Raw genomic sequence first — 10,831 nt, 5'->3', positions numbered from 1 at the left:
AGCGGGAAAAGATTAAATGACAGATGTCATGGAACAGAATGCAAATGGAGTGCTAAATAATTGTAGCGAAAGACAAAGCCTGAGTCCAGAGAGAGTGCTAATGGCAGAATAATGAACAGCTCTGTACGAAAGCAAAAACATGAAAAATAAGTTTATGAACACATGGTTAAAAAATAAATAAATAATTTAAAAAAGATGATATATATTAAATAAAACTGAAACTAATAAATAAACAAAAAATAATGGGGCTCATGAACTGAAATTAAATCCTGGTTGTGTTTACTTGACTATTGTTGTATAATTAAACTTTTAATTAAAGTACTGAACACTCAAACTGGTTTACCTTCTGATAGCAGTAGAATCCTCCTTCAAATTTCCTTTGATTTTCATGCTGTTTGACAAATCAAATGCCAGGAAATTCAAACTATGTGGGAGGGTTATTTGAGTTTCGTGTCCTACATGCAACTGCGTTTCACCTTATTTTTGGGGTTTATTGTGAAAATCATTTCATTAGTATGTGTTGAAACAGCACAAAGCCATGAGAAGAATGATGCATATTTAATATTGACCTATATAATTCAAAGTGTTGTATTAACAGCAGCTCCACATTATCATACCTCATCAAAGGTAACACATATCCATTGGACAAAAACAACTGACAGACACAATCACCAAGTGAATGCTGAATCGTTTCAGTTGGTTGGCATCCTTTCATCCATGAAGGATGATGGACATGCAGCAAACAGTCTATTTAAGTGGGGTGTCTTCTCTTGGTGCACCTTTGTTGATGGTTGTGAAGGTCAATCCTTGAGAGGCAGGTTCTGCCCAAGTGCTGAATGTGAAGCTGTTGAATGATGCTGTGAGTTGTTTTTTTTCACATTAGCACCTGTTGCCAAGCTGCTGTTGTAACTGGTCATCGTGGTAGTGCATGCCAATCCACAGGATGCCATTTCCCTCTTTTGGCAACTAGTGACTCCCAAGTGCAATAGTCGACATTTAGGTCCTTCATGTCACGCTTGCAAGCATCCTTGAAGCTGAGCTTTGGGTGCCCCACTGGTCGTCTGGCCCTGGCTACCTCACTATACAGAAGGTCCTTGGATACGTGACTGTCTTCCATCCTGCAGATGTGTCTAATCCACTGAAACCACCTCTGTTTGATTAGTACCAACAATTTGGGAGCTCTGCCTTTGAGAGGGCTGCTGCATTTATGATTTTGTTCTGCCAGGATATACCCATAACACGCCACAGACAGTGCAGATGGAAATTATTGAGCTTTTTTTCCTGGTAGCTGTAAGTCGCTCATGTTTCATGGCCATACTGCAAGGCGCTGAGAACACAGGCCTTGTAAACCATCAGCTTGGTCCGAAGAGTCAGCTTGGTGTTATCCCATGTGTGTTTCGCAAGTTGGCCAAAGATGGTAGCTGCTTTCCCTATGCATGTATCGAGCTCTGCATCAAGGGACAGACTGTCTGTCACCATGGACCCAACGTAGCAGTATTTTCTAACCACTTCCAGTGGGCTATTATTTATTGCAATCAGGGGCAGAGATGCAACACCTATCCCATGACCACAGTTTTCTTGACACTTATAGTCAAGGAGAACAAATTACAGGTACGGGAGAGACAGTCCTTGAGTCTTTGTAGCTGAGTTTCCGTGTGAGCGACTAGCACAGCATCATCAGCGTAGAGGAGTTCTCTGATCAGGACGCAATATGTTTTTGTCTTCACTTTCAGCTTTGATAGATTGTAGAGCTTGCCATCTGACCTAGTGCGCAAGTTGACTCCTTCCATATCTGCAGGGAAGGCGAAGGTCAGGAGAATGAAGATGATGATGTCAAACTGTGGGGGCTAGGATACAACCCTGTTTCACTCCATTCTTCACTCCTAAACTGTTGGAAGTGGAGCCATCAAACTGTACAGTGCAGTGCATGTTGTCATGGAAGGAGCGGTTGAGACTGAGGCGCTTCGGTGGACAGCCAATTTTTCCCAAAATCTTGTACAGCCCTGCTCTGCTGACGGTGTTGAATGCCTTAGTGAGATCTACCAAAGTAAGGTAAAGGGGTTTACTCTTTGCCCAGTGTCCTTCTGTTTGCTAGGCGGTCTATGACCTTCTCGAGCTCCAGTGAAGAGGGTTGGTTCTTCATCTAACTCATCCATGACCGGAGGTTGCGGGAGAGCATCGAGCACAGACTGGGAGTTGTCTGACTCACAGGAGTACAGCTGACAGTAGCATTCACCCCAGCGGGACATCTGTTTACCTCTGTCAGTGAGTACTTCACCATCTGCCAACTTCAGGGGAGCAACATTTCTCTTGTAGCTGTCTTATGGAGAAGATCATATCCACAGCAGATCTGCCAGCACAGAAACTGCACTGCACTTCTGGATATACTCGGTCTGCAAGTAAATGGAATATTTTAAGTATAACTCTAGCAAAGACCTTCCCTGTGACACGAAGGAGTGAGATTCCCCTATAATTGTTGCAGTCTCTTCTGTCACCTTTGTTTTGGTATAGTGTGATGATTTTGGCGTCACACATCTCCTGTGGAACAGAGCCTACTTTCCGGCAGAGAAGGAGGTGGTCATAAAAATGTGGCAAAAGATGGGATGTTCCATGCTTGAGCAGGTCGGCTGGGAGTCCGCTTTGCCCAGTGTCCTTCTGTTTGCTAGGCGGTCTATGACCTTCTCGAGCTCCAGTGAAGAGGGTTCTTCATCTAACTCATCCATGACCGGAGGTTGCGGGAGAGCATCGAGCACAGACTGGGAGTTGTCTGACTCACAGGAGTACAGCTGACAGTAGCATTCAGCCCAACGGGACATCTGTTTACCTCTGTCAGTGAGTACTTCACCATCTGCCAACTTCAGGGGAGCAACTTTGGTGATGGCAGAACCAAGCGCCCTCTTGATTCCTTCATACGTAGCTCATAGATTTCCTTTGTCACATGCAGTTTGGATTTCTTGACATAAGTTGATCCAGTGTTTTTTTGTGCAGTGTCTCCCTCTGCTTTGCACAGTTGTCTTGGTTACTTTCAGGTCATGCAGTGTCTTAGTTGTTGGGCTTATGTTGTGCATCATGTAGGCTTTGTTTTTTGCATCAATGACAGATATCAGTTCAGCTGAGTTGGTCTCAAACCATCCCTTGTTGCAGGTTCCACCTTTACCAAATGATGCATCTGCTACTTCATAGACAATTGAGCTTAGTGACTTCCAAGCTTCATCAGTGCCAGCATCCATGCTTCCCGTTAAGGCAATGGTGGGTAGCAAGCATTTTAGACACAGTGTGAAATGTTGGTATTTGGCATCATTCCTTGTGCAGGGGATGTTGATGCATGGTGAGCCATTGTATTTGGAGCTGTGGAACCTTTGGGGGTGCACCTTCACTCTGCTGCTGATAAGAGAGTGGTCGTTGTCACAACCTGTGCTGTGGTAGGTTTGGGTGTGAAGAACACTGGACAGATCATGCCTCCTCGTTATGACTAGGTCTAGTTGGTGCCAATGATTAGACCTTGGGTGACGCCATGATACCTTGTGGCGATGTCTGCCCTGGAAGAAGATGTTAGTGACGCAGAGTTCATTCAGCACACAAAGCTCAAGATGGCGTTGTCCATTATCATGGATTTTGCCCACCCCATGACGACCAAGGCATGTTGGCCATGAATCACTGTCTGCCCCAACTTGAAGTCACCCAGGATAAATAGCCTCTCGCCATTTGGGATATTTGACCCAGCTGTGGCATCCAACTATATTTTTAATAACTCCAATGTTTTGCTGCCATTTACTTGTTGGGCAGTTAATTTATCACTTGGAGTAAAGTTGTTGATAATATCTGGTCCAACTTTACTTTTCTAAATTTACTCATTTCCATTTAAAGTCACAATTTAGTTTTACCTTATTTCTGTCCATATTATATCCATCAATTAATTTCTCCCTTAATTACCTGCTTAAGTTTCACAAAACCTTCCCCATAGTTCATTCTTTTTACCCTTGGGGGGGGGGGGGGGGGTCAAGTCTTTTTTCGTCCTTTTGAACTCCTCTCATCCTAATTTTTAATGTCATGGTGACTAAAACTGATTCGATCACTGACTAGCAAAACTTTCATCACATAAGATTTTATTAATAAATATCAATTTAGCTTTGTCAGCTGTGAAAGGAATTCAAACATTTCTTTGGAATATTGCAATAGCTGCATGCAGTCACACCTAAAGGCTTCATGGCCAATGAAAAACAGCTGTCTAACATGATTTTTATTTGTTATTTCTAAGAATACTGGAATGCAGAAAGAATCATAACGTGTTCTTGCTTTGTTAATCTATGTGAACTACTCTTGGTGATAGCTGCTTCAAAATGCAATGTCTTGTAGTAGATGTCAAGCAACAGTACAGCTGGGAAGATGTTAACAAAGCAGATAAGAATTCAGATGTGGAGCCATCATTGTCCACACCTGAAGCTTGACTCAAATGAGATACTGTCTGACCTGCTAACTATTTGCAGCATTTTCTGATTTGGTTTCAGATTTTCAGCATCTGCAGTATTTTGCTTTTTGTACAGAGGTGAGATTTGTTTTCTGAGCCATTAAGGATTATTTTATGTTTTCTTTAATTAAGGATAATCTTCAGACAGTCTGCTTTTACATCAAATAAAAATGTGGGGTTTTCAGTTCTATGTTGCTGTGTCCTATACAGGAATGAGCCATTAAAGGCGTTGTGATGAATTATCTGTCACATTGACCCAGATTTTGCAGTTGTAATGGTGGCAAAACTCCACGTTCGTCATCATTAGTCTGTAAAACTGACGGCAATTGGCACCCACACACACACAGTTAAATGCCGAAATCCAGAAGCTGATGTCAGTGGTTCCCTGCTCTTCCACAGGGTGCACTGTTGAAGTCCTTACAGATGGAAATCAATTAGAAATCACTCATTTGAAACAAAGAGTCATAGAATTGTACAACACAGGAGGCGGCTAGTCGGCCCATCAAGGCTAGTCGGATCATCGAGTCTGCATCGGCACTTTCAAAGAGCAATCCAGTTAGCTCCACTCCCCTGCTCCTCCCCATATGCCTGTAATTTTTTTCTCATTCAAGTATTTATCCAATTTCCATTTGAAGACTACTATTAAATCTGTATCCACCACACTATCAGGTTGCACATTCCAGCTCATAACAACACGCTGTGTAAATAAATTTCTCATGAATCCTTTGCTTCGTTTGCGTGAACTTCCAATTTTTTTTACACAAAATACCCAGGAATCTGCCACAAAGCCTTCATTCTATGCTAGTCAAATCTCCCACAAATGTTCCAAGCTCCAAGCAGAGTGACTAGATGGCTCCTTGGAGACAGGAGTATCCTCTAAGGATGTAGCTGATGACACCTGCGAGGAGCCTGGCCACTGAGGGACAGGAGAGGTAGCACAGAGGCCACCTGAGCACAAGAGTGGTAATTCAGCAAGCTATTGGGCTGCTGAAGATGCATTTCAGGTGCCTGAACAGATCTGGGTGCACTCTTCAGCATGCACCAAAAAGAATGTCCTGAATGATCATGGTGTGTTGAGGCTTGCTTAACATGGCGCAGCAGAGAGGACTGGAGCTGCAGCATCTTTGGAGGAGGAAGAGGAGGAGCAGCAGGAGGCTGAGGAGCGTAATGTGGTCAAGGTCCCTGTAGCCGCACAACTAGCTGCCAGAGATGCCTGGGACGGCCTCACACAAGCATGAATCTGCTAACATGAGACTGTGCAGCCACTTGACTCACCAACTATGAACCTACTGCCCTCTTCCCCAACAAAAGGAGTCCCACATTCAATAATCCTTTCACTTCCACTGCTCGTCTGCTACTCCTGTCATACCATTTACCTCAAGGCTGATGTCCAATTGGCAAGCAAGAGGGAACAATGGAAATGACTGGACAATGTAAACTTGAAATGTTTATGGTACATAAACATTGACAATGGATTTGATACATCAGCACACTTTTAACCACCCAAGTGATCTCCCTAGTAAATCTACAAAGGCCTTCTTTTTCTACTACTTCTACATGGTGCTACTCCATGACTTCAGTAGAGCTAGAGGTAGATTGTTCATTCCACTGCTCTGACTGCTGAGAATATTGTGGACAACATCCTCTGGGCTTTGGATCCCGTGAAGGCACCACTAAAGACTGTCCTACCTGCACCTGTGTAGGGGCAGAATCAACTATCAGGACAGGCTGATGTTGGGGAGGGGGGCGGCAAGGGGGGAGGAGTGGAAGTGCCTTGAGCAGAGCCCCCCACTTCCATTGGCCCTTTCCCTCACATGATCTACCTGCACTTTCCTGCTAGCCAAGAGCCAGACAGCACTTGGCTGGTGGTGGAGGGTGGAGGGATGGTGCTTCCAATGGCCATGTGCTCTGACAGTACACTGATTTCTAGTGCTTCATCCTCCGTAGCAATCAGGGTGGTGATTACTGAAAGGTCCACGTCCCCACCCCCCCACCCTCCCCACCGCGAATCTCTGCCTCTCCCTGGAGTTCTGCACTCTTTTCTGCAAGGAGAGAAAGCACTGAGTTATGAGTTTGAAATGGAATGTGACAAGTGGGATAACATTTATGGAGGGTGACTTTGAGAAATGGGTGTGAGATGGCAATAAGATGAAGGTGAGTGTCAATGGTGACTGTTCAGATGGAGATGTGAGGAGGCGCCTTGAGAGAGAGGAATGGATGGAGCTGCAAGCCGTGTTGATCTGAGGAGTGCTGTGCAGGAGAAAGTTCGTGATATCAGAGTGAGGGGGTTGGCACTGAGGTCATTGAACCTCTTCTGGCACTGTATCTATGAGCAATGGACCTCTTCAGTCACTTCCAGCAAAGCCTTTCAGAGGCTGACCTCTTCCTCCCCTCAGCTGGGAAGAGAATCCCTCTTCGGGCCCTAACAGCCCATAGCATGACCTCCAGGGATGCCTCAGAGAACTGGTGGGAGAAGCATTCCCACATTGAGACTCCATCATTACAGTTGGTGTCTGTTGCTGCATGGATCCATTCTGGTCCCGTTAGGGTCCATTTAAATAGTGAGGCTTGATAGTGAAGGTGCGGGTTATGATCACACCTAAGCTTTCCAATTGGCTGGGAAACTGGGAAGTGTGATGCAAATGAGAGTGAAAAAGCCATGGCAAAGCCTGCTCCACTATCTTTCAGATTCCAGACCCATATGTCAGCTAGTGAATTGGAGGTGGGGATGAGACCTAGGGTAGGAGTCAGTGAACAGTCTATTTTACAGTAAACAGTGTTTATTTAAACACAGTCTCTACAAATTACAGCAAATGACTCATGACTGAAAATACAACAAAGTCTTCTGATAAAATAGGGTTATTACTCCAGCAAAATGCAGTGAGTGGCAGATAGTTACATCATACAAATTATGTGCATAAAATCAATACCCATCACATATAGCAATGCAGTCTCCAGCTATAATTGACAGTGGAGTTACCCAATCAACTCCATTCTGGCTGGGACTTGTGAGTTCACTATTTACAGTGTTATATGAAGTACACTTGATGATCAAAATGCTGCCTTACCCATTCTGCTGTGCCAGTGGTCTGGCTAGATCCTTATTTTGTTCCTTAACTGACATGGTGCTTCAAGAGTTTGTTTTTCTGTGGTCAGCAGCTGGTGAGGCTTAAGGTCTAAGATGAAAATTCTGGATTTTGTCTGCATGAACAAAAGATTAATGTTATAGTCATAGAGAGATACAGCACTGTAACAGGCCCTTCGGCCCACTGAGTCTGTGCCTACCAACAATCACCCATTTATACTAATCCTACATTAATCCCATATCCCTTACCACATCCCCACCATTCTCCTACCTATACTAGGGGCAATTTACAATGGCCAATTTACCTATAAACCTGCAAGTCTTTGGCTGTGGGAGGAAACCGGAGCACCCGGCAGAAACCCACACAGTCACAGGGAGAACTTGCAAGCTCCACACAGGCAGTACCCAGAACCGAACCTGGGTCGCTGGAGCTGTGAGGCTGTGGTGCTAACCACTGCGCCACTGTGCCGCCCAATGTTGTTGTGGGTTTTGACAGTTTTACTGCTTGTAGCAGAATTTCTCTACAGCACTGATAAGGATCCCTCCGACTACAATTCCCTGCTTCTTTCATCACTTGCTTTTGTCCAACTGTGAATCAGCTTTGAGGTTGGACTTTTCCATCAGGAAGGAAGAAAACCCACATTTGTCCCTAATTCAACAAAATCAACCGTGGAAGATTTTACATAAAATATCTCTAAACAGTATTGTATAACATAGCAACAGAAGCTGACCATTTAGTCCCTCGAGTCTTCTGCCTCAATGAGATCATGGCTGAGCTGTGACCTAACTCCTTATCTTTGTTCCATATCCCTTAATACCTATGGTTCACAAAAATCTATCAACCTCAGATTGAAAATTAACAATTGATCTGGCATCAACTGCTGTTTGCAGAACAGCGTTCCAAACTTCTACCATGCTTTGTGTGTCGAAGTGTTTCCTAATTTCACTTCACCTATTTCACCTCTTGCCCCAGAAATATCTGCTAAAAAAAAGTTATTATGGAATTGTGGCAAGAAAACGTCACTAAGGAAACTGTATTGCCGCTTACAAAAGGAGCAATAGTAATTAAGGAGATGAGCAAACATATTATGCTTACTTCTGAAAGGATTTGCAAAAGAAAATGTTTGAAGTGCATGCCATGTTCCCATCCAATGAATTTCACATTAATAAGTAGTTGTTTTTGCTTCAAAGTTAACTTTGGTCTGCTAGTCCAGGGCCAGTGATTTCTCTATTGAACCACAACAGGCAAGGTTTTGTTTTTAGCTGAATATAGCATTTAAATATTTTAACCTGGCCTAAGAGCTGCATGCAACTCCTGTTCGTTGTGAGAAGAAGTCTTTGAAGTTGCTCCATGGAGAATCTTTGTGACACTGCCACACACTAAGTTCATATACTGAATACTTTTACCACATGGATTGCAGCAGTTCAAGAAGGTGGCCCACCATCATCTTCTCAGTGGTAGTTGGAGATGGGGCAATAATTGCTGGCCTTGCTAGCAATGTCCATATCCCAAGAATGATTTTTTAAATAAAGTATTTGGGTCTACCACATCCTTAGCCAATTGGCCTGTGATACGCAGTTAAAGAAATTGGTGGCTAGTTCTGAGCCACAGGTGAACAGATGCCCTATTTTCTAATGATGGTTTAATGGTCAATACAGAGGATATTCATTGTTTTGATCTGTCAGCGGTCCCAGCAGTGTTTAATTCTAACGGTAATGTTGCATGAGGTTAGATGCAATTAATGCCATTAGCAGAGAAAAATTCAAATAATTTCTAAAATCATTTCCTGCTCCAAATCTTCAGACTAAACTACTAAACCAATATGAAATTTGTTTGTTTCAATCAATTTCTCTTGAGTGTATTGCCAAACAGTGTAGGCCTATGCTTGTTACGAACTTGCTAAAATTCAATTTAAAATTCTCATCCTTGTATTGAAATCACTCCATAGCATTGGCCCTATCTCTGTAACCTCTTTCAGCCCTACAATCCTCTGAGATCTCTGCGTTCCTCCAATTCTGATCTCTTATACTTTTAGTTTCGGTGACTGCAGCTTTGATAGTAACGGAGGTGCGTGAGCGGGCTTACAGCTGTGAAGTCAATTTCAGTGGGACTGCTGGGTAAGGAAAAAGTATATATTTGTGTGGTGGCTGTACCCGAGACACTACACGTGTAGTGTCTCCCACCCACCCTCCTCCTCTAACCAAAAAAAAAAGGACTCTGGTGTGTTGATAAGGTAAGCTTTTTATTTAAGAAGTTCTGTCCGTTGGATTGCTAACCTAACAAGTTTTGACTTTTTGTTTTTGGTTTTTCAGTAGATTTGTTGGGAATTTGGAATAGTGGGAATGGAGGTTAAGGCAGTTGTATGTTCCTCCTGCAGAATGTGGGAGGTAAGGGTCGCCAAGAGTGTCCCTGCTGACTGCATCTGTTGGAAGTGCACCCAACTCCAGCTCCTCGAGAACCGCGTTAGGGAACTGGAGCTGGAGCTGGATGAACTTCGGATCATTCGGGAGGCGGAGGAGGTTATTGAGAGGAGTTATGGGGAGGTAGTCACACCTCAGGTAAAAGAAGTAGGTAGATGGGTTACCGTCAGGGGAAGGAGAGGGAACCAGCAGGCAGTGCAGGGATCCCCTGTGGCCGTTTCCCTTAACAACAGGTATACCGTTTTGGATACTGTTGCGGGGGACGACTTACCAGGGGTAAGCAATGGGGTACAGGTCTCTGGCACAGAGTCTGTCCCTGTTGCTCAGAAGGGAAGGGGGAAGAGGAGCAGAACATTAGTCATTGGGGACTCCATAGTTAGGGGAACAGATAGGAGGTTCTGTGGGAACGAGAGAGACTCACGGTTGGTATGTTGCCTCCCAGGTGCCAGGGTTCGTGATGTCTCGGATCGTGTTTTTGGGATCCTTAATGGGGAGGGGGAGCAGCCCCAAGTCGTGGTCCACATAGGCACCAACGACATAGGTAGGAAGAGAGATGGGGATTTAAGACAGAAATTCAGGGAGCTAGGGTGGAAGCTTAGAGCGAGAACAAACAGAGTTGTTATCTCTGGGTTGTTGCCCGTGCCACGTGATAGCGAAGCGAGGAATAGGGAGAGAGAGGAGTTGAACACGTGGCTGCAGGGATGGTGCAGGAGGGAGGGTTTTGGTTTCCTGGATAATTGGGGCTCTTTCTGGGGTAGGTGGGACCTCTACAAACAGGATGGTCTTCACCTGAACCAGAGGGGTACCAATATCCTGGGGGGGAGGTTTGCTAGTGCTCTTCGGGGGGGTTTAAACTA

This window comes from Heterodontus francisci, chromosome 17 (genome assembly GCF_036365525.1).
Source record: "Heterodontus francisci isolate sHetFra1 chromosome 17, sHetFra1.hap1, whole genome shotgun sequence".
NCBI classification, from domain to species: Eukaryota; Metazoa; Chordata; class Chondrichthyes; order Heterodontiformes; family Heterodontidae; genus Heterodontus; species Heterodontus francisci.
The sequence above is the reverse complement of the archived record's forward strand: the minus strand, read 5'-3'. Positions refer to the sequence as shown.